The sequence below is a fragment of the Mesoplodon densirostris genome, chromosome 12 (assembly GCF_025265405.1).
Source record: "Mesoplodon densirostris isolate mMesDen1 chromosome 12, mMesDen1 primary haplotype, whole genome shotgun sequence".
NCBI lineage: Eukaryota > Metazoa > Chordata > Mammalia > Artiodactyla > Ziphiidae > Mesoplodon > Mesoplodon densirostris.
Window position 1 is genome coordinate 70,501,578 of NC_082672.1, and position 22,254 is coordinate 70,523,831.

At 43.1% G+C, this 22,254-nt stretch overlaps 1 long non-coding RNA gene and 2 other non-coding genes across 3 annotated transcripts; all 3 read left to right on the forward strand.

Annotated features, from left to right (window-relative positions):
• Positions 1 to 16,117: 16,117 nt before the first annotated feature.
• On the forward strand, positions 16,118 to 18,372 carry LOC132500005 (uncharacterized). Its single transcript, XR_009533954.1, has 6 exons — positions 16,118 to 16,182; positions 16,716 to 16,773; positions 17,190 to 17,267; positions 17,355 to 17,429; positions 17,742 to 17,812; positions 18,033 to 18,372. It is a non-coding gene; the product is annotated as an uncharacterized LOC132500005 (long non-coding RNA).
• LOC132500471 (small nucleolar RNA SNORD50) lies at positions 17,542 to 17,611 on the forward strand. Its single transcript, XR_009534059.1, has one exon. It is a non-coding gene; the product is annotated as a small nucleolar RNA SNORD50 (small nucleolar RNA).
• Positions 17,864 to 17,934, forward strand: LOC132500470 (small nucleolar RNA SNORD50). The gene has a single exon (XR_009534058.1). It is a non-coding gene; the product is annotated as a small nucleolar RNA SNORD50 (small nucleolar RNA).
• Positions 18,373 to 22,254: the final 3,882 nt, after the last annotated feature.

The window sequence follows — 22,254 nt, forward strand, 5'->3', positions numbered from 1 at the left end:
GGAGGTATTAGCTAAAGGGTATGGTGGTCATTATTTTGTGATACATAAAATCAAATACATGTATCAAATCAACATCTTGTATACCTTAAACTTACACAATGTTATATGTCAATTATATCTTAATAATGCTGGGGGAAAAAAAGAAATATGTGAATAAAATTACTAGATTTTGAAGGAAAGAGAGAAAAAAGAATTTTTTGGCATTGAGACAAAGGACAAAATCACTTAAATGGACAAGAAATTCAAATTGTCACTAGACTTTTCCACAGTAATGCTTTATGCCAAAGGAAAATAGAGTAACATATTTAAAGTACTCCAGGAAAGAAAATATGACCAAGATTTATATACAGCCAAACTGATTTTCAAAATTAAATGCTGCAAGTAAACTGTTTTCAACCTACAAGAACTCACAGAATATTGCTCACGTGAGCCTTTCCTGTCAAATCTACTAGGGAATGAGCTTCAGATAACATGATGACTAGAGAAATATTGACATAAGAACTATCGGTTAACATCAAGTATTTATTTACATATAAAACTAAGATTAGATGATGAATACAAGAGACTATGTAGTACATAATGGTTATATGCATTTATAGTGTTGTTACAGTACTACTGTGCCATACATCTATTTTTTTAAACGTAGGAACATGAGGAGAGCATACACAAAATTAATTTTTTTCAGCAACCACATGAATGGTGGTAGTGTTGGTGTTGTTTTTCTGAGAATATTGCATGTATAATGTGGAATAAAATAAACAAGTAATTCTGTGATTATAATTATGTCATCCCCAATATTCTTGAGAATTAGAGGATTATTCCTCTTGTGAAAAGGAGATTTAGAGATCACAATTTTATAATCCCTAAAGCATTAATGGATTTAGGCATTGTTTCACTGTCTGCTTCCTGAAAGAGACAACCAGACGTTATGTACCTATTGAATCTAGATTCAATGTACTGAAAAAACGGAAGATCGAGGAACATGTGAAAATATACTATGAGGATATAATCCACAAAATCAACGCTGTAAGAAATTATAGAGGTCAAATGACTCAATTTTGTGCCCCGGTCCGGGAAGATCCCACATGCCATGGAGCGGCTGGGCCCGTGAGCCATGGCCGCTAAGCCTGCGCGTCCGGAGCCTGTGCTCTGCAACGGGAGAGGCCACAACAGTGAGAGGCCCGTGTACCGCAAACAAACAAACAAACAAACAAACAAAACAAAACAAAGGAAGGTAGGAAGGCATCTTGCCACCCCAAATAAATTCAGAGCTCTATTACTAAGGAAGAAGATGGAGGAAGGAGGAGAAAATAGATATTGGGAGAAAAATAACTGTCTTTACGGTAACCTACCACAAGGATTCCCCACCTTCCAGGGTTTCCTCCCCACTCCCTTCTTTTAAACACACAGAAAAACTGAAAAGAATAATGAATAACCTTATACGCACCAACTAGAGTCAATAATTGGGTTGTTTTTTTTTTTTTGCAGTACACGGGCCTCTCACTGTTGTGGCCTCTCCCATTGCGGAGCATAGGCTCCGGACGCGCAGGCTCAGCAGCCATGGCTCATGGGCCTAGCCGCTCCACGGCATGTGGGATCTTCCCGGACCAGGGCACGAACCTGTGTCCCCTGCATCGGCAGGCGGACTCTCAACCACTGCGCCACCAGGGAAACCCTCAATAATTGTTAATAATATTATCATATGCGCATGTTGGGGGGAGAGAGAATATGGTAAAAATACATACATATATGTCAGTGTGTGCGCATACATACACATACACAGATGTATGTATCTCACATACGTACTGCTGAACCATTTTCCATGCGTTATCCATAGAAACTAAGCAAATACATGAAATGTATGTATGTGAATATTTGTCCAAACCATATGAAAGTAAGGTATAGACATCATGAAGCTTTGCCTCTAAATATTTCAATATGTATATTCTAAGAATTAGGAGATTCTCCTCTATAAACAATAGCATTCACACGTTTAAGAAAATTACAATACCCCAATACTATGTCATATCCAGTCCAAATTCAAATTTCTCGGTTGTCCAAAAAATGTCTTTTAACTGATATTTTTCAACCAGAATTTATCAAGGTTCCCTCACTTTATTTGGTTGTTATGCCTTAAGTCTATTTTAACTCATGAGGGCTTTCTAATGGCCATGAAAGTATAAATTATAGCTGATGTTTGATGTCTATGTTCAGAGCATGCAGTGTGTACATAAGGTCTGTCCATAATGTCTGTCATGGCTAATGAATTTTGAATGTAATGAAACTCTTTCCAAATAAGTTGATTTCCGGGACTTCCCTAGTGGCACGGTGGTTAGGAATCCACCTGCCGATGCAGGGGACACGGGTTGGATCCCTGGTCCGGGAAGATCCCACATGCCTCGGAGCAACTAAGCCCAAGCGCCACAGCTACTGAGCCTGTGCTCTAGAGCTGGGGAGCCACAACTACTGAAGCCCACGTGCTGCAACTACTGAAGTCCGCGTGCCTAGAGCCCATGCTCCGCAACAAGAGAAGCCACCACTCTCCACAACTAAGGAAAGACTGAGGGCAGCAACGAAGACCCAACGCAGCCCAAAATAAATTAATTAATTAAAATTTTTTTAAAGTTGATTTCCAGTGTGTCTTTCTTAAAAGGTTATCTTTTATTTTCTATTCTTATACATAAGTAACTCTCAGAAATAAACTCTTTCTTTCCATTTCAAAACCCTCATTGTATAATCATTTCACAAAGTTGACAAGGTCTAATTACCCACACAATACGAGTTGGGAAAATTCTGTCTATGATCGGCTATTAAATAACATTTCTGAGCTAAAGTCTCCTGATCCGTGGCCTTGCAATGCACTGGCATGGAAGGACAGTACATGCATTTCAGGTTCCTCCATACACCTGAAATAGACCAACCAGAATACCACAGGAAAGTACAGTGTGACAAGAGCGAAGTAAAAATGTACATCTAGGAAGCCACACACTGTAGCCCATTTCCAACTCCACTTTAACTTTGTTTTTAAGAAATTACTGAACCACTAATGACATTTGATACTTAATAGCTGAAGTACTTACAAAATATAGTCAGTCATCACATTTGTTGTATGATAAAAATAACTGGCAACACTTTGTAGTGTGTTGGGAATTTAATAACATGCAGAATTTTGGCCACAATTTCATCCTCTTAAAGTACCTTTAAGAAATCTATAATAGCTGTTTGTCATCTAGCTGTTTGTCATTTAGAGAATTATGAAATTCTCTAAAACCAGAGTTTAAAAATAACACATGGTTGTGTATTGTAAAGCTAAAGGGTGAAATGGTTGCAAACCTTACTCTGAGGATTTAGGATTCTAGGATTATGTCCCTCAAGACATTATAAAATGATAACTAACCAACAGCAAGTGTATAAAATTTACTGACAAGGTATGGAATTCAATTATTATATGCATTCCCAGCCAGTTTCTAGGCAATCATTTGTTTGCAGCCATTCTAAACAATGCTTAAGAACGATCCAGGGCTTCCCTGGTGGCGCAGTGGTTAAGAATCCGCCTGCCAATGCAGGGGACACAGGTTTGAGCCCTGCTCCGGGAAGATCCCACATGCCACGGAGCAACCAAGCCCATGTGCCAAAACTATGGAGCCTGCGCTCCAGAGCCTGTGAGTCACAACTACTGAGCCCGCATGCCACAACTACTGAAGCCCTCATGCCTAGAGCCCATGCTCCGCAACAAGAGAAGCCACCGCAATGAGAAGCCTGCGCACCAAAACAAAGAGTAGCCCCCGCTTGCCGCAACCAGAGAAAGCCCGTGTGCAGCAACGAAGACCCATCACAGCCAAAAAATAAAAGTAAATAAAATTAATTAATTAATTAATAATAAAAGAAGAATGATCCAAACATCTTATTTAATACTGCCTATAATTTGCTTGTGAGAAGCTGAAGTAAAAGGGGTAGTTAAGGTCAGGCTGGTATACAGAAATCAAAAGCTTAATTCACTTTGGCAAAGTTGACAAAATAAGCATATTCTTTATCACATATATGAGTACATGTGTACTTTTTTAAATTAATTAATTAATTAATTGATTTTTATTTTTGGCTTTGTTGGGTCTTCATTGCTGTGCGCGGGCTTTTTTCTAGTTGCGGCGAGTTGGTGGCTCCTCTTTGTTGCAGTGCACGGGATTCTCATTGCGGTGGCTTCTCTTGTTGCGGAGCACGGGCTCTAGGCACGTGGGCTTCAGTAGTTGTGGCACGCGGCCTCATTAGTTGTGGCTCGTGGGTTCTAGAACGCAGGCTCAGTAATTGTGCATGGGCTTCGTTGCTCCGTGGCATGTGGGAAGCTTCCCAGACCAGGGATCGAACCCGTGTCCCTGCATTGGCAGGTGGATTCTTAACCACTGCACCACAAGGGAAGTCCCTATGTGTGTAGTTTTAAATGCACTTAATCCTAGTTCATTAAAACAGGATTGTACAGGTAAATATTATTGACAGTCCCAACTGGAAACATATGGATAATTAGAGAATACTTCAATAAATAGACTATTTACAAGATGGATAACGTGTAGGAAAACCAAAAGGATAAAATAATATCCTGAGCCTTGTTGAGCTTTACTACTCTTGTGTCTGAAGGGGCAAGGGAAGAAAGAGAAGAGTGGAGAGGGCCACCGTAACAGAAGCTTTCCCTTCAGTGGAGGCCAACAGCAACCCCCTCCTCCCTGTGACCTCCTGCTGGGGTTCCCTATTGGGCCAAACCAATGGGAAGCCAGAGGACAAGGGAATTCATTTTTGCAGTCCATTTAGGGCAGCCTCCCAGAGCACGAAGCACGATGGAGAAGGTTAAAGAGTGGATCTAGAGTGGGAAATACAGGATATTTAACACAGTAGATTTTTTTTTTTTTTTTTTTCTGTACGCGGGCCTCTCACTGCTGTGGCCTCCCCCGTTGCGGAGCACAGGCTCCGGACACACAGGCTCCGCGGCCATGGCTCGCGGGCCCAGCCGCTCCGCGGCACGTGGGATCCTCCGGGATCGGGGCACGAACCCGTGTCCCCTGCATCGGCAGGCGGACTCTCAACCACTGCGCCACCAGGGAAGCCCCCACAGTAGATTTTTTTAATGAGATAAACTGAGGTTGATCTATCACTTCAGTCCATGGATGAGCTTCAAGTGGTCTAACTATTAGTAGAAACAGGTGGTTGTAAATCATCAGAGTAATAGCCTTGATGAATCACACCTCTCAGTACTATTCACACCTCTCAGGACCCACACTCTTGGGTATCCCCTCCATACTAACTCTAGGCTTGGCCATATGACTTCATATGAACAATGGAGTGTCAGCATACATGATATAAGCAAAGGCTTAATAGGTAACCTTTTGGAATACTGCCCTGTTACTTCCATGCCGTGAAGAAGCCTGGGATGAAACACCATGTGGAAAGAGAAACCCAGCTATCCTAGTTGTGCCAGCTGAGCCCACCCCCAGCAGATTGGTTAACTGAATGCCTCAGCATGAATAAGCCCAGTCAAAACACTGTCCAGTCGACCTACAGAATCTTGAAAAATGAGAATTGTTTTTATCTTAAGGCACTAAGTTTGGGTGGTTTATCACGCAGCAATAGATAACTGAACACGACTTGATTTTCACTGAGGAATGGCTACACTCCAGGGCCACAGGAATCCATGATGTTCCAATGATATCCTTACAACCCGATTCTCTCTGCCTCTCAGCTCAGCTCCACTCTCTTGCCCTCTGTGTATTGACTTAATTCTCAGAGGGGTTCTCCTCTTGTGGTCAAAAGGTGTTTGCAGCACTCCCAGATTTCACATCCTCTATGCTCAATATGCAAAAGGAAAGAGAAAGCTTCTTTTTCCCAACAGTTGGACAAGAGTCAAGTCTACTCTCATTGACTCCAACTGGGTCATTTCCACCTGCAGGCCAGTCACTGAGGCTAGGTGGCAGGATTTACTGGGTGGTTAAGCCAGTCAGGCCCTACTCTAGAGCTGAGGGTGCTGTAACTGCATCCAAATATTAATAATATGAGCTGAGAGTAAATGAAAGACAGATCCATGAAAAAGTAAAAGAACTTGGAAGAAGGGGGATCATTGTGGATGTCAGGTGGCCAAAAGCTGATAAATTTCTAGTACAAATCTTAAGTGCATATCTCCATCCTTCACCTTTCTCCCAAATTCTAGGCTTGAATATTCAATTGCACACTGGGAATCTTGTATTGGATGTGTCCAAACATCTCAAACTTTGTCCCAAACTGAACCACCCATGGAACTCGGAGGTGGAGGGGTGCTCCCCTCGCTCTTTGTCGTAGCTCCCAAATCTTATTCCTCTTTCCTCCTACAAAAGCCCCATAATCGGGCTTCCCTGCTGGCGCAGTGGTTGAGAATCCGCCTGCCAATGCAGGGGACACGGGTTCGTGCCCCGGTCCGGGAAGATCCCACATGCCGCGGAGCAACTAAGCCCGTGCGCCACAACTACTGAAAAGCACGCGCCTGGAGTCCATGCTCCACAACAAGAGAAGCCACTGCAATAAGAAGCCCACGCACCACAAGGATGAGTAGCCCCCACTCGCCCCAACTAGAGAAAAGCCTGCGCGCAGCAATGAAGACCCAACGCAGCCAAAACTAATAAATAAATTAAATTAAAGAAGCCCCATAATCTTTGAAGTAGGGCAGCATATTTTTACACTAGTTCTTTCTCGTTACTGTCATCTTTCAAGCCCTTGGGTCACACCCCCTCATTCACTGCTGACTCTAGCACGTTTTGTAGTCTTTATTCCCACTACTCGTCAATTATAATGTCACCATCCACGGTGATGACCCACCTGACACCTTAGACTCTCAGCTCCCCAACCTCCTTCCCCACAGTGATCATTTTGTCCTTCCACCTCAACCAGCCACCCCCACAGTAACACTGTTGACCCTGTCTTTACCAACAATTACAGTACCTCCAAAATCTCAAATTCCAGAATGCTACTTTCTAATCCTCCCATTTCCTATCTTTTCTAGTCTTCCCACTGCAGCTCTTCTTCGGCTATAATGAAACCTCCAGTCCATGGACACCATCACTTTCTCACTACAGATGATCCTCTTACCCAGTTTATATTTCGTTATTAATTGTTCAAATCATTTCCTTGCAAACACCCTTAACTCTCTCAGTCAGTCCCTTCTCCCTTCATTATCTTGCCTGACAAAGCTTTAGCCCTAGTTATCCCAATTAATCCCACCTGCTCCATGCCGGCATCCAAATGTCTGAATATTTCTAGAAATAGGAAGTTCACAGCTTTACTCGCAATAAATGTACGGCCATAAATTGCATGTGCACTCCACACTGCGAACCAACCCCGTTTCACTTCCCTGGTCTGCCTGCTTTGCTACTCTGCATACTGATAATTTCACACATCCTTTCTCTTTAAACCTCTTATACTTCCCAATTTTCCATTCTCAGTTGATGACCTTGCCTCATAGTTAGGTGAGAAAATACAAACAATGACTTCCATTATCCGTACCTGTACTTCCTGCTGTCAAGCAAGTGGACATCTGTTGCTCACCACCAGGGGCAGCAGGCCCAGGATGTCAACCTGCACGGTTTGCAGGTGTCAGGGTCACCGAGAAAGACACAGTTCACACGGCCACTGGATGGAACAACACTTCACTCACAGAGAGAAGAGACGGAGCAAGATCAGCCTCAGTAATGAGTGTTGGTCCCCCATGGCCAGCGCATCTTATCCCACAGCCAGTGCCGGGAGATGGTCTACACACACCTCTCCTGGGCTGCAGGTAAAGGACCTCCTCCTCTCCCCACCAGGTTCAGATAGAGCTGGGGTTAGCCAGGTGCCATATCATGCACACACTTTAAGCAGAACAAAGAATTACATATCAAACCCAGAACAGGGAAAGATATTCCCAAACGATTCCATGTGTCCCATGATATGCAGCCATGCAAGGGTCAACAGGCTATACATAACTGTCTTTCCCAATAGTCCAGCCCCCAACCCTTGCTCAGCCACTGAAATAGCAGATAAAACACATCAAATATGGTAGGAACACCCTCCGCTCCCAAATTTGGAGATGGAACTAGGTCCAGTGGGGCCCCTGAACAATTCATATGGATGCAGTTTACTCGCAGAGGCTCCATGTCATTCTGGGACAGCAGTTCATCAGGGTCACAAGGAGAACCAGACCCAGGAGGGTGATCAGACCTCCCTCCAGGATGCTCCCTAATCAAGAACCCCAAGGGCCTGGAGTAAGCTAACTAAAGAGTTTTCTGAAAAGAGTCTAGGGGGACTGCAGGTATACAGCTGATAATCATCCTGCCTGAGCATGGATCCTCTCCAGCTCAGTTTTTAACCTTTCCTTAATTATTGATATATACACAAGTGTTGGCAATAACACAAATGCCATGATGTTCTGCCAGCAGATCAAGGCTATTTGGTCGTCCATTACCACCACCAGCTTAGCTAGTGAGTTCAGGGAGTCTTGTCTGTTTTGGAGTGCGTGGAGAGTGTCTGAGTCATTTTGCACCAGCCGAGCTATCACAATGGGAATATGGGATTAGAGCCTTAACCTCTAATTTAGAGGGACCTCTCTCTGTCCAGTAGCACTGGTAAAAGTCTTCTGTAGGGATCTCATCAATTTTTGTTTTTTCTATCCAGGTTTAACAACTGAAGCCATGTTGCTGTGGGTCAACCCTGTTCTCTCCTTCATTCCTCCTCTGTCTTCCCTTGAGTTCCCCTTTTGGCCTCTGGGCATGGCTTCCCATTGCTGGTTTTCTATCTGTTTAGCCCAAATTGTTGGAAACCACTGAAATCATTCTATTGTTTTTATCCCAAACAGAACATTTTCAGTGGAGCTTTTCTATTTCTTGTCCCATAGTCATTTTAGGGGACAACTGTAGGGTTAATGGGGTCTTCCACTGGAGAGCCCCCTGTCACATGAAGGACTCCACTGCATCATCCACATCCCCAGAGTCAGGGTCATATAGGCAGCATCTATGGCTTTTACCTGAAATGCAGTCATGGCTTTATGAGTGGTTTTCCAGGGGCTCCTAGTCTTAGGGAAGTCCCTACTGTTGGGAATGCTGTGCTCATACTCTTCGCAATCCAGATCAAGAGCAACATGGGCTTATCTTTTTCTCTGCCCCGTTGACTGCCCTGTTCCATGTGGGCAAAAACACATTGCAGCCAGGGGTCAGTGATTAGCTTCTCTGGACTGCATCACTCAGTCTGAGATATTTAAGTCTGCAAGGCCCCCTAATCAACCACATGCACCATCCAAGTCACATGAGACTCCCCCTGGCCTCTGCCCATATCTTTCAGTTTTCGTATTTCATTCTGAGAGAAGGACCTCATTTCATCAGTTACATTTTCAGCAACACCATGAGTGGTTTTGTGTTGAGTGAAAACAAGCTTTACTTGGGGTTTTTAAACAATCCAAATCAGGAGGAGCTTCCTACACAGGGGCCTTTGACTCCCCTTGGGTGTCATCTGCAACCCCTTGCATGTGGAAGTTAGGGGCTGGTGTAGGAGTGTGAAGGTGGCCAGAAGCTAGGCTAATTTTCCAAAAATGTTTAGGGCTCACCTCTTGCATTCTGCCCTCGTCCATCACACCAGTTTATCCTTGTTGACAAGGAGACTGTCAGCATCTCATTTATCCCCAGTCGGCTAGAGGGCCGTCATCCCCCCAGGGAGCTGGCACCACCCTGGGATGGCTGCGCTGATGAACCCCGTGCCATGGTATACGTTGTTGGTGACCTTGCTCACTGCACCAAACTGTCAAGCAAGTGACACCTGTTGCCTACCACCAGAAGCAGCAGTACCAAGCTGTGCTCTCACTGCAGAGTTTGCAGGCATCCGAGTTGCCAAGAAAGACACAATTCACACAGGCACTGGGTGGAACAACACTTCGCTCACGCAGAGAACAGACAGAGCAAGATCAGCCTCAGTAGTGAGTATGGCTCCCCCATGGCCAGTGCATCTTGCCCCACAGCCGATGCAGGAAGATGGTCTACACGTACCCCTCCTGTGCTGGTGAAGAACCCCCTTCTCTCCCCACCAGGAATAGATTATAGCAGAAGGGCTGGCCGGGTGTCATAGGATGCACATGCTTAAAGCAGAACAAAGAAAGTACAAATCATGCCCAGCACAGGCTGTGAGGACTTCTTATTTCCATGTAAGAAAACGTTCCAGGCCCAAAACATGCTCTTATGCAGTTAGGCAAGGGTCAACAGGCTATGCATGACTGCCTCTCCCTACACCTGCCTTATCTCTTGTTCTAACAGTCAAAGAATACGAAGACCTCCATTTGTGGGCTTCCCTGGTGGCGCAGTGGTTGAGAGTCTGCCTGCCGATGCAGGGGACATGGGTTCGTGCCCCAGTCTGGGAAGATCCCACATGCCGTGGAGCGGCTGGGCCCGTGAGCCACGGCCGCTGAGCCTGCGCGTCCGGAGCCTGTGCTCCGCAACAAGAGAGGCCACAACAGTGAGAGGCCCGCGTACCAAAAAAAAAGACACATTTTTCATTTTCACCAAGAACTTTATTGAACAACGTATTCACCGTTTTGTTCCACTACCTTCTGCCATTTTTCAGCTTCATAATTCCATCTTCCCAAAACTTTTTATCTTTTCAAGCAAAGAACTGATCCAGGTGCCTTTTACAGTCTTCCAGGTCATTGAAATTTTTTCCATTAAGAGAATTTTGTAAAGACTGAAATAAATGGAAATCCGAAGGTGCAAGTCTGGTGAATATGGCGGATGAATCAGAACTTCCCAAACTGTAACAGTTTTTGCCTGGTCGTCAAAGAAACATGCAGTCTTGTGTTATCCTGATGGAAGATTATGCGTTTTCTGCTGACTAATTCCAGATGGTTTTTGTCAAGTGCTGCTTTCAGTTGGTCTAATTGGGAACACTCCTTGTTGGAATTAGTCCTTTGGTTTTCCGGAAGGAGCTCATAATAGAGGACTCCCTTCCAATCCCACCATACACACAACATCACCTTCTTTGGATGAAGACCAGCCTTTGGTGTGGTTGGTGGTGGTTCATTTCGCTTACTCCACAATCTCTTCCGTTCCATATTGTTGTACAGTACCTACTTTGCATCATCCATCACAATTTGCTTTAAAAACGGAATGTTTTCATTACGTGTAGTAGACAATCACATGCGGAAATATGGTCAAGAAGGTTTCTTTTGCTTAACTTACGTGGAACCCAAACATCAAAGTGATTAACATAACCAAGCTGGTGCAAATGATTTTCAACACTTGATTTGGATATTTTGAGTATGTCGGCTATCTCCCGAGTGGTGTAACATCGATTGCTCTCAATTAATGTCTCGATTTGACTGCTATCAACTTCAACTGGTCTACCAGACCATAGAGCATCGTCCAGCAAATCTCCAGCAGAAAGCTTCACCAATCACTTTTGACACATTCGATCAGTCACAGCACCTTCTCCATACACTGCACAAATCTTTTTTTGCATTTCAGTTGCGTTTCTACCTTTCTTGAAACAATAGAGCGTAATATGCCAAAAATGTAGCTTTTCTTCCATCTTCAATATTAAAATGGCTACACAAAAATTCACTAATTTTGATAAGCTTTTTTAAATGCATGCTGATATGACAGCTGTCACAACACAATCTAATAAAATTGTTTCAAATGAAGTTAAAGATAACTAAGTGCTGCTAGAGCCATCTTACGGAAAAAACTGAACAAACTTTTTGGTCAACTCAATACGTGTTGGCCATCTGTATGTCTTCTTTGGAAAAATCTGTGTATTCAGATCCTCTGTCCATTTTTCAATTGCATTTTTTGGGGGTTTTGCTACTGAGTTGTGTGAGTTCTTTATATTTTTTGGATATTATCCCTTATCAGATAATTCTTATTTCTGAAAGCTGACTTTTTTCCCACTTTGGAATAAGTTATTATGTTTACATTACCTAACTTAGCAAACATATGTTTCCCATGATTTAACCAAAAGCTGTACATGTGAACTCTTTTCTCATACATTCATTATCTAACCAGCTCTTTATGTGTATTGACTATGTGTTCAAATGCTATCTACTGCAGGATATCTGCACACACTACAGCACTGATTTTAGGCAACTGCTGCTGGCCCTTTTTTCTTTTCTCCCCACACTCATTTGTGCACATGACTTCACTCATCATCTTCATTAGTTTGCCAAATGGTCCTTCTCTAGCCCCGACTCTTCTCTTGGGCTTCAGTTCTACATTGCTGATGGTCCACTGGACAAATGTGTAACCAAATGTTCCCCTCAAAATCTAACACAACCAAAACTGAATCTTCTTTTTCCTGCTCCCAAATCAGTCATTCCTGACTTGCCTCTTCCTGTCAGTGGAGCTGCCATTCTCTTGCCTGCCTAGGCTCCACTCCACTTCCTCTTCCCCCACAGATCATCACATCCTGCCATCTCCTCCTTTAACACAGCCACAGCATGTTCTGGGAACAGGATTATGAATCTGGGGTCAGAAGGACTTGGGAAGTTAGTCTATGCCTCCTTTTCCTCATCTTTAAAGTGTACACCAGGATTGTTTTGAAGATTACATGATCCAATGCATACAAGAACCTAGTAGCACATAAGTTCCCACCATGCGTTGTTCTCTTCCCTGCCTTCCATCTCCATGGCCAGAATTAGAGTGGCGTCCCTCACAATATCTCGTCTAAATGATTGCACTAAATTTCTAAACACTGCTTTTCCTCTCCAAACTCTTCCTAAAAGACTATTTGGTTCACACTCTAATCTTACCTAAAAGTCTTTCATGAATGTCTAATTTTTAAAGTGGAAGTGTCTACACTACTATATATGAAATAGATAATTAATAAGGACCTACTGTAGAGCACAGGGAACTCTTCTCAAAACTCTGTAATGACCTATATGAAAATAGAATCTAAAAAAGAGTATATATGTATATGCATATATGTATATGTATAACTGAGTCACATTGCTGTACACCTGAAACTAACACAACATTGTAAATTAACTAGATTCCAGCAAAAATTAAAACAAAACAAAACAAATAAAGCAGAGGTGTCTAAAATTGGGTGGTTACTTCTTACTAAAGTATAAACTCTTTCAGGAAGGGCAAGGACTTTTGTGTATTCACATTAACCTTCCCTGAAGCACAATGCATGCACCAGGGGCTCAGTGAACATTTCTTCCACAAAAATGATTAAAATGATGATCTTATCTGAAAGTTTGCAACAGAATATGAGGAGTTGTTTTCAGTATGCTAAATTCTTCAAGGATACTTTTAATTTCAGTTCTGACCTGTATATGGTCTTTCTTAACTCCCTTAAAAATATTTGGTAGCATTTCGCTTGTCGGCTTTAGGTGTGGGAGCAATAACTGTTAGCTTCATCCCTCAGTATGTTTTCCTGTTCCTTGAAGAGATAAAAGTCTTGAATGAATTAAGTACTGACTTTACAGTCATCAGCCACATTCACTGGAGGGCAGTGTTGTCACTAATCAGGCTCTAAATTCATTTCATTTTGCACTGCATTTGTTAGAGTTATCCGTTTATGAGTTAAAAGGAATACGGGAGTCTTTTTTTTTTTTAAGACTGGAATATATATCAGATGTGCAGTACTGCACTTACCCTAATACAGCAGTTCTCAAATTTATATATGTATATGAATCACCCTAGACCTGCGCTGTCCAATACAACAGCCACTAGCCATGTGGCAATGAAGCACTTGAAATGTGGACAGTCAAACTGAGATGTGCTGTGAGTATAAAGTATACAATGGATTTTAAGGACTGAGTACATAACTTATGCTGATCATATATTGAAATGAAAATATTTGGGCTCTATTGGGTTAAATAAAATGTACTGGAGTTAATTTCATCTGATGCTATTTATTATTTTAAATTAAAAATGGCTACTAGCATATTCAAAATTACCTATATGACTCACATTTGTGGTTTATGTTATATTTCTGTTAGCACTGTCCCAGATGTTTGTTTAAAATGCTTCCTGGGTCCCACTTTTGGATATTCTGCTTTAGTAGCTCCAGGTTAGGAACCAGAAATCTGATACTTTTTCTCTCTCCAAGTAATTCAATTGATAAGTCAGGGTAGAGAATCATTGTTTTATACTGCTTTTGACCAGATGATTTTAAGGGTCTTCAGCACAGCAAACAGTGATTCAAAGGGAACAAAGGGAGTAACAGTTTTCGGTTTCAATTGTGTGACAATGGCCATCCCATAACAGCCATACATGTTTCTCAATTACCAAAACAAAACATACTTCAAAATATAATCACAACACAACCATTTGATGGGAGCGGAAGGAAGCTGGGAACAATTAAGTAATATCTATCACAAATCTAAGTGCACGGAACCGTTGCCTCACTTCTAGAAATCAACCTTGCAGATCTTCTTACAAGCTCACTATGATATACCTATAATTCACTTCGGCACTATTTGAAATAGTGAAAAGCTGGAAAGTTATGAAATTATGACACATCCAACTGAATACTATGCAGGCTATAAACAAGAAGGTCATCTATATGTACTCATACAGAAAGATGTCTATGATATTTACCAGGGGGCAAAGCAAATTGCAGAAAAGGACACAGATCCTATTTGCATGTCAAAAAATACGTACATATATGTGCATAGAAAGTTTCAAAAACTGTTAATATTGGTTACTGTTAATAGCAGGGAGAAGATTCCCAGCGTTATGAAAAGGAACTTTTACTTTGCTTTTTATATCCTTTTGTACTGTTTTAGTTGTTTTAATATGAGGAATATGCAAATTTACATTGTACATTACAAAATGGTTATTTTCAAATATACATAACGCCCAGCCAAGTAAACACTTCATCGCTTAGGTTCCTGTTATAGAAATTTACTTTTCACTATTATCTTTTAGTCTGGAGTTTGGTCTTCATTTTAATTTTCTAAAAAGCCACCGCATATATTCATTCATTCGTTTATTCATCCAGTAGTTACTGAGCACCTGCTTTATGCCAGGTACTGTTCTAAGGCAGAAAAATAAATAGCGGTGCACCGGCGGAGGACAATAAACAAACGCACACGTACATAATGACTAGTTGTTAAGTGCTACGAAGACCTGAATTTTCAAATGCCGAAATGTTCTAATGTCACCTGCTCCCGTGTGTGCATAGACGTACGTATATTTACCCGTACTTACTAATTAATGCAATCGTTGCTACTGAATTGAAGTGTCGTTTGGATAAAGCATTCTGGGAAATTTCTCAAATTAATATTTCTCCTGCATGCATTACAATGAATTTAGTACAAAAAAATTTTAAATAGCAAAGCCTTTTTTTTTTTTTTTGGTTGTGTGAATTTAGGAAAATTACTTAGCTACTTCAGGCCTCAGTGTTCTCCTCTACCAAGCGGAGGATTTACCTTTCGGGTCTCCCGTCTCGGGGTGAATTCTCTGGGCGGATCAGCGTTAACAGCAGCGCCCTGCGCCCGGCGGCTTGTGGGTGGGGCGGGTCCCGCGGAGCGCAGCTGAGCCGCGTGCCGCGCGGCGGGCCGGCTCTCCCGAGACGCGCGGCATTCTCGCTGTGGACCGGAGGAGAAACACGGTGCTTTCACAGACTTTTTTCACCCGAGCATTTCTGCCCGCCAAGTTCTCTTTCCGGGCGTGCAGCGGTCGCCCGGCGTCAACTCCCGCAGGCGCCAGCCAACCAGCCAGCCCGACTTCTCGAGCGGGTCACCGGGTGAGGCCGCCCTACACTCAAGTCCACTGCTACACTCAAGTCCACTGCCGGCCCTGAGCCGCCCCAGCCGTCGCGGGCAGATTTGGCTCAGGGTAAGTGGTAGCCTCGCCTGCAAAGGAGGCTGTTCGTTTAAATTCTGGCGCCACTCCCGCGCCACGTAGAGCCAGACTCGGAAGCAAAGGACCGCGGCGAGCCAGCGGGCGCGCGCCCGGGGCTGGGCGTGCGCGCCGCGGAGGGACGGCGCGCGCACCACGCCCCGGAACGAGTTCCCGAAAGAAAAGAGCCGCCTGGCGCGCTCTCGCTCCTCCCGTCAGGAGCCGGCCGCGCCCCCTTACTCTACAGCGCCCAATAGATGCGAGAGGGAGGGGCGGCCTCGTTCCGGCTCGGGAGACACTATATAGGGAACTGCTGGCGACACCGCTCGGTCTTTTACGTCAGGACTTGGGAGCTTCGGTCTCGTTCTAGGTAAGCGGGCGTCGCGGGCGGTTGTCCGAGCGAACCCGGGCGGCGCAGCTTAGGTTGGGGGATGCAGTACGGTGAAACGATTTCAGAAATTGGAACTTAGAGTGCGGTGATGAAAACTTGGAGGTGGGGAACGCGCCGCCGGGCCGCCACGTGTCCCGAGTCGTGGTGGCGGCCGGCTTCGAGCTTAGGCGTGCGGAGGCGGCCACTGGTGGCTGCGGCGCTGAGCGCGGTCTGGTTGTTAACGCCCGGGCAGCCGCTGACTGAGCCTGGGAGGCGGCCGGCAGAAGACAACATTCCTGGGATTTGGGGGCGGGGGGTTACCCTAACGTTAAGAGCGAGAGGCCTGTGATAGAGTGTCTTTCTCCCATGGCCAGATCAACGGTTATTTCAAATAGCCCCGGACTCGGCGTGAGACTTGAGTTGTATTGTGCCCAGGTGGCGCTGTGTGCAAATAGGATTATTGAAGGGGAGGAGTTTAGTGCTGAAAACCTTGAACTCTATGACATTCTGTGAGAACGCTTAATTTTAAACAGATGCCCCGCAAGAGCAATGGCTTTCGGTGGAACGGAGCTGTTCCGTGGAGAGGCAGAGGTAAGGGTTGTTGAGGGCTTAGTTTTTTTTTTTTTTTTTAATATTTATTTATTTATTTATTTTTCCCTGTGTTGGGTCTTCATTTCTGTGCGAGGGCTTTCTCTAGTTGTGGCAAGCGGGGGCCACTCTTCATCGCGGTGCACGGGCCTTTCACTATCGCGGCCTCTCTTGTTGTGGAGCACAGGCTCCAGACGCGCAGGCTCAGGAGCTGTGGCTCACGGGCCCAGTTGCTCCGTGGCATGTGGGATCCTCCCAGACCAGGGCTCGAACCCGTGTCCCCTGCATTAGCAGGCAGATTCTCAACCACTGCGCCACCAGGGAAGCCCGAGGGCTTAGTTTTTAAACCGAAGGAGTAAACCAGTTGATTTACAGAAACGATGATGGAGCATCATTTGAACTTAAGCTTCTTTTTTTAGATGCAAAGGAAAGTTCCAAAACGTATGGGAGAAGGTTTGCTGGAAAATGACTTGGTTAAAACCTGAGAATCTTACCAGGTGTGTATTGGACTCGTATTAATACTTTGAGTCTGCATGTGTTTAGTCCACATGTAGAGTAAATGAGAAATTTTTTTGTCCTCGAAGGAGCATCCTGCAGGTCGATGAATACTAATGAAGCTATGACCGTCACCGATTGATGATGAACAGCTTCATTTGAAAGTAAGTTATGTGGCTTACAACATCTACTATAGCATTCCGTAGTACTTGCCTTTTAATGTTGCTCTGGTTTGTGGTAAGTGTCAGTGTGATAGAGCTTAATGGAGTTTGGTCTGATCAATGAGGAAAGCTATCCCGAAGCGGATTACCTGAAGAAAAGTATGTACGGATTCGGCTTCTGAGATAAGACCCATATGCAGATATGAGATAACAAATTTTTGTTGCTTGGATTTTATAACTGAGTTTTCTGTTAGCTTATGCCTCTTAGGGGAAAAACTGTTGCTTCACACTAGTGTTTTTCTTCTCTGCCAACAGTGACAGGGGTCGCTGTCTGCACATTGAAAGAGGCCAGTTCGCCATGAAGTTCCTAAGGTGTAAACATGTCTGTGAGTAGAGATATTTTGCTTAACAATCAGTCAATCTTGTGTCCTTGGTCTTATCTATGATGATCCTATCCCGAACCTGAATTTCTGTTGAAAAAAACTTATACGGATCTGGCTTCTGAGATAGACCATTATAAGGACGACAGTATTTTTGAAAATTCCTTTAAATTAGTTCTTGAGATGTTGATAGTCTTGTAAATCTCAAATGTTCTTCCTTTTCTAGGGCTAATGCCACGAGATTTACTTGTCTGTTGTATGAAAAACTGGTGATCAGGAAAAGCTCTTCATTTTATGGACACGGAAAGAAAACAAAACTCAAGACAGATTATTTATTTTTTTAATTTTGAAATTGCATTTGTAAATAGATTTCTGAGCGGACATCGAATCTAGATTAATGCATCCATAAGATTCAAGCCATTTCTGTTTAATCTTGCCACTGCCCTAGAGTCGTAACCTGTTAGCCAGTATATTATTGATACTTTCTAGCTCTGAAACTGTTTTTAATGGAAAATTCTTTTTCAGTTATCCAGCCTTGTAATTAAATAATTCTGAGTGAATGTTTAGCCTTTGGTCACCTGTCTGAATTTAAAATGCATAATTGTAAATACAGCCAAGTGAAAGTTTATACTATTGTGGGAAAATCCTTAGAAGGGAGAGAGGACTGGGTTTGGCGATCATAAGGATCCCAAGGGGATCCGGGAAACCTTGGCTTTGTGCAGGGGACTAAGTATTACTGAATTACTGGAGGTGAAGGCAGAGGAGAGAGACGGGACCTGTGACTGGGGCGAGGGGAGGGAAAGCCAGGCACCAAAACGATCAGTATACTAGCTGAATTGTGGAATATTTAGTCCTAGTATAGTAGTAATATGAAGGGGTATGAAGGGGTATTTGTGCCAAAATGGGGGAGGAGTAATGCTGAAATTTAAGGAAGAGAGCACAGCATAACAGGAGCCATGAGGGAAGGTCACTGATAAAATCCGGGTTAAAACTGGTCAAACATTGTGCAGAATGGATTAGTGTAAACAGTAATAGCATCTGATCTAACCAAGGTGGTTGGGCTCCGTGCATAATCATTTTCCCTAAATAGCTGCATGAATAAATCGTTCCCAAGCCCATACTTAAATGTCAGAGTCAGAGTGCCGATATTCTTGTCACCTTATAATGAACTCTGTTTCTTAAAATGTTCACCTGAAAATTCAATTTGGGTTCCATGCAGCTCAGTCAGGTTCATGAGACTGATTAGCCTGTAGTGGTCAGGCACATAGTGAATTTGGCCCAAGTATGAAGACAGTGTACAAAAATGGGGCTCTGAAAATGTTTCTTGTGGTCGTAAACCACCTCCTTGTACAACATTGTGTTACATTGTTTATTGCACTCACGTGTGTTTGGAAATGTGGAAACTTTGGCACTGCAGTCTGCACCCTTGATCACTGATCTCCCTTACCCTGCTTTATTTGGTTGGAACTTTTACAACATGCTCGATAAGATCTGTTTCACACACTGACATCTTAAGTACCTAGATACCTTAACTACCTGGCACTTGGTCATCAGTAGATGTTAAACAGAACAATGAATGATTAAAGACCAATTGGGATCTACACAAAACTTGCAGAGAAAACTGCCCTTTTGTCAAAGTTGGCAAACAATCAGTCACTTCAAAACAAGGCATGAAATGAATAAAACTTGGCTTTAGAGCCCTTTGACCTCTTTTCCCTCAGTCCCTTCTGGTTTTGCTCCTTTCCCTCCCAGTCAGTCTTATAAAATATTATTTCCTTAGTTGATAAAATCTAAATAATGTACATATACTTCATTGCACTATACTAGGTTCTGCCAGGGAGGTCAAGGGTAAAACATTTCCTATGTCCACTGTCACATCAGTAGTTGTACAAGATACCAAGAAATAAGGCAAAGATACAGGGATGCAAAGAACTGAGAAGATTGAACAAGTGATACATTTAGGTGTAGGAGACACCACCCAAAGATGGTATGCTAAGGGCAGTAAATTGAGAATTTAGACATCAGTTGGATGGATAGATGTGGGACAAATAAGGTGGAGGATAAGACTGAAATGCTACAGTACCCCAAGCTTTTTGAGCAACAGAGAACTAAAAGCTATCATTCAACTTCCCTGAAACTTGACATGTTTTCAGTTGGAAGAGACAGTCACTTATTGAGCCCTACTGATTTTGCACGGTACACACTTGACAAGAGATGAGAGTTGGGTCCAAAAAGGTACAATTTTAGTGGAACTTAGCTCAACATAGCAGCTTCCTTTTAAATTACCGATTGATTTATAGCACTTTTCTTTCACACAGCAGAGGTCTTGTTATACCCTACTGGCCTTCTGATTTGTGAATGCTGACCTAGCTGGGTAATAGGCAACTAACTACTAGCTAAGGCCAGGGACCTTAAGCTGTTATCTGGGTAAGGGATTTACCTTCCAGAGCATATCTGCAACTTAGAGAGGCAGTGTAGATTAAAAATCAAAAGCCTAAAGACCTAAAGGAATAGGACTGAAATAGACCAGGATCTGCTTAGTTAGGGCTGTTTTCAGATTGAAAGAGCAGATTCTACATGTGTGTGACTTGAGCCAATAATTTTCCCTGCTTAACACCATGCCTCCAGGTTATCTTAAAATACAGTAGGCTCAATCCTACCTTTTGGTGTTTTCTAAATTAGTTCTATTGCTAGAAATCCAATATCCACTGCACTTGGCTTCCCAATCAGGTGCCCTCTGAACTGATTATACACTTCATAATCCTTGCTGTTTGCCCAGCCTGTGTGAAAGCTTTTGACTGTTTCATGATTTTTAAACCAGTTCACCCATTAAATTTAGAGCCTTTGAATCCCAGCCTACTAGGATAGTCTGCTTATCTTTTGTCAATTCCTCCTCCCTGGGGGTGGGACCCTCCCCATATTTCCTCCCAAAAGCTTGGTTCCAGATCCAGATAGTATTTAAAGCATAGTATTTATAATTACCTCACTGAATATTGCCACTGCCTCCAGCATTGTTCCACCTCACTGATTCTACATTTTGGGGTATGTACAGAAATCAGGTCAAAATATAAGTGTGCCATGAAGCTTTGAAAATTTTATGGACCATTTTGAGGTGGGGCGGGAAGGGTACCTTTCCAATATGAGAACCACTCAGTCTCATTCTCACAAGTCTTGGCCTCTTCCCCCTGACCACTAATCAGTAGTCAGTCCATCTCAGGTCCTGGCATGCCATGCAGCTGAGTTATAACAGGAAATAGATTTAATCTCACAGAATCCCACATGGAGTACAGTATAATCCAACATACTTGGGAACTTTACCTTAGTTATGCTTACTCAGTTGATTCTAGTTCCTTTCAAAGGAGTATTAATGCAAAAAGCATTTCAGAATTCCCATAGAATTCATCATTTGAAGAAAATAATATTTATAAATACAGTGCATTACTGAGGTCAGGAAACTGGATGTGCCCTTGCCTCCTAACTACTGAATACAGTTAAAGAACAATAAGTGGTTCATTTTTAAAATGTACAGTGTTATAAGTATGCACCCATGAAACCATTACTGCAATCAAGATAGTGGTTAAATCCATCTCTCCCAAAAGCACCTTTTTGCAGAGGCTTGATTTTGAACATGGTAAGTTTGAGATGGCATTTGATATTCAAATGAGATATGGGGAGAGATCTGAGCTGCAGAGTCATCAGCATGTGAATGGTATATTTAAAGCCATAAGGTGAGATCACCAAGGGAGTGAATACCAATGGAGAATGGTCCAAGCGTCCTGGGACATTCCAGGGGTAAGACATTCCAGGTTTATTTCAAATCCTAAAGATGATTTTGTATCAACAAATACTGGGAAGCAGAAATCTGAAACAAACGACAGAAAAGGAGTTTCAGAAAACAAGGGTGAGAGCTAAGCAAATAATTGCTTGAGGTGATGAGGCTGGAGTTTGCCTTGTATTTAATGCAGAGCATTGGTCAGCATAAAATTGAAGGAGTTCCAAGGACAACTTGGCAAAGTATTAGGCAAAGGGGCCTTGCCGAGAGAACGAGATGAGGAATTTACGAAGTGTGATAAGGGTTTTCATCAGACACTGGACTTGGAGAAGTGGAGTTGACTACAGACAAGTTAGAGGTTTGCCTTGCAGTGCTAAAGGGCCTGATGAGGCTGAAAATTACCAAGTGTAATAGTTAATCAACATAATTCTTCACTGCTCTTCTATGGGGCTCATCCATGTGGGAGCAGAAAGCAGATCAGTGGATTAATCCAAAATTAGGGATAAACTGGACAGGAGGAGCACAGCCATGATGGGCCAATCAAGGGTGTAGATGAAAGTGGTGTTAAAATTGACCTTGAGATCCAGGTTGATGAGGGAAAAAAATTAGACTGCTGGGAAACCGTCCCAGGTAATAACAAAGATCAGAGGTACCATAGAAAGATGATGAAAATGAG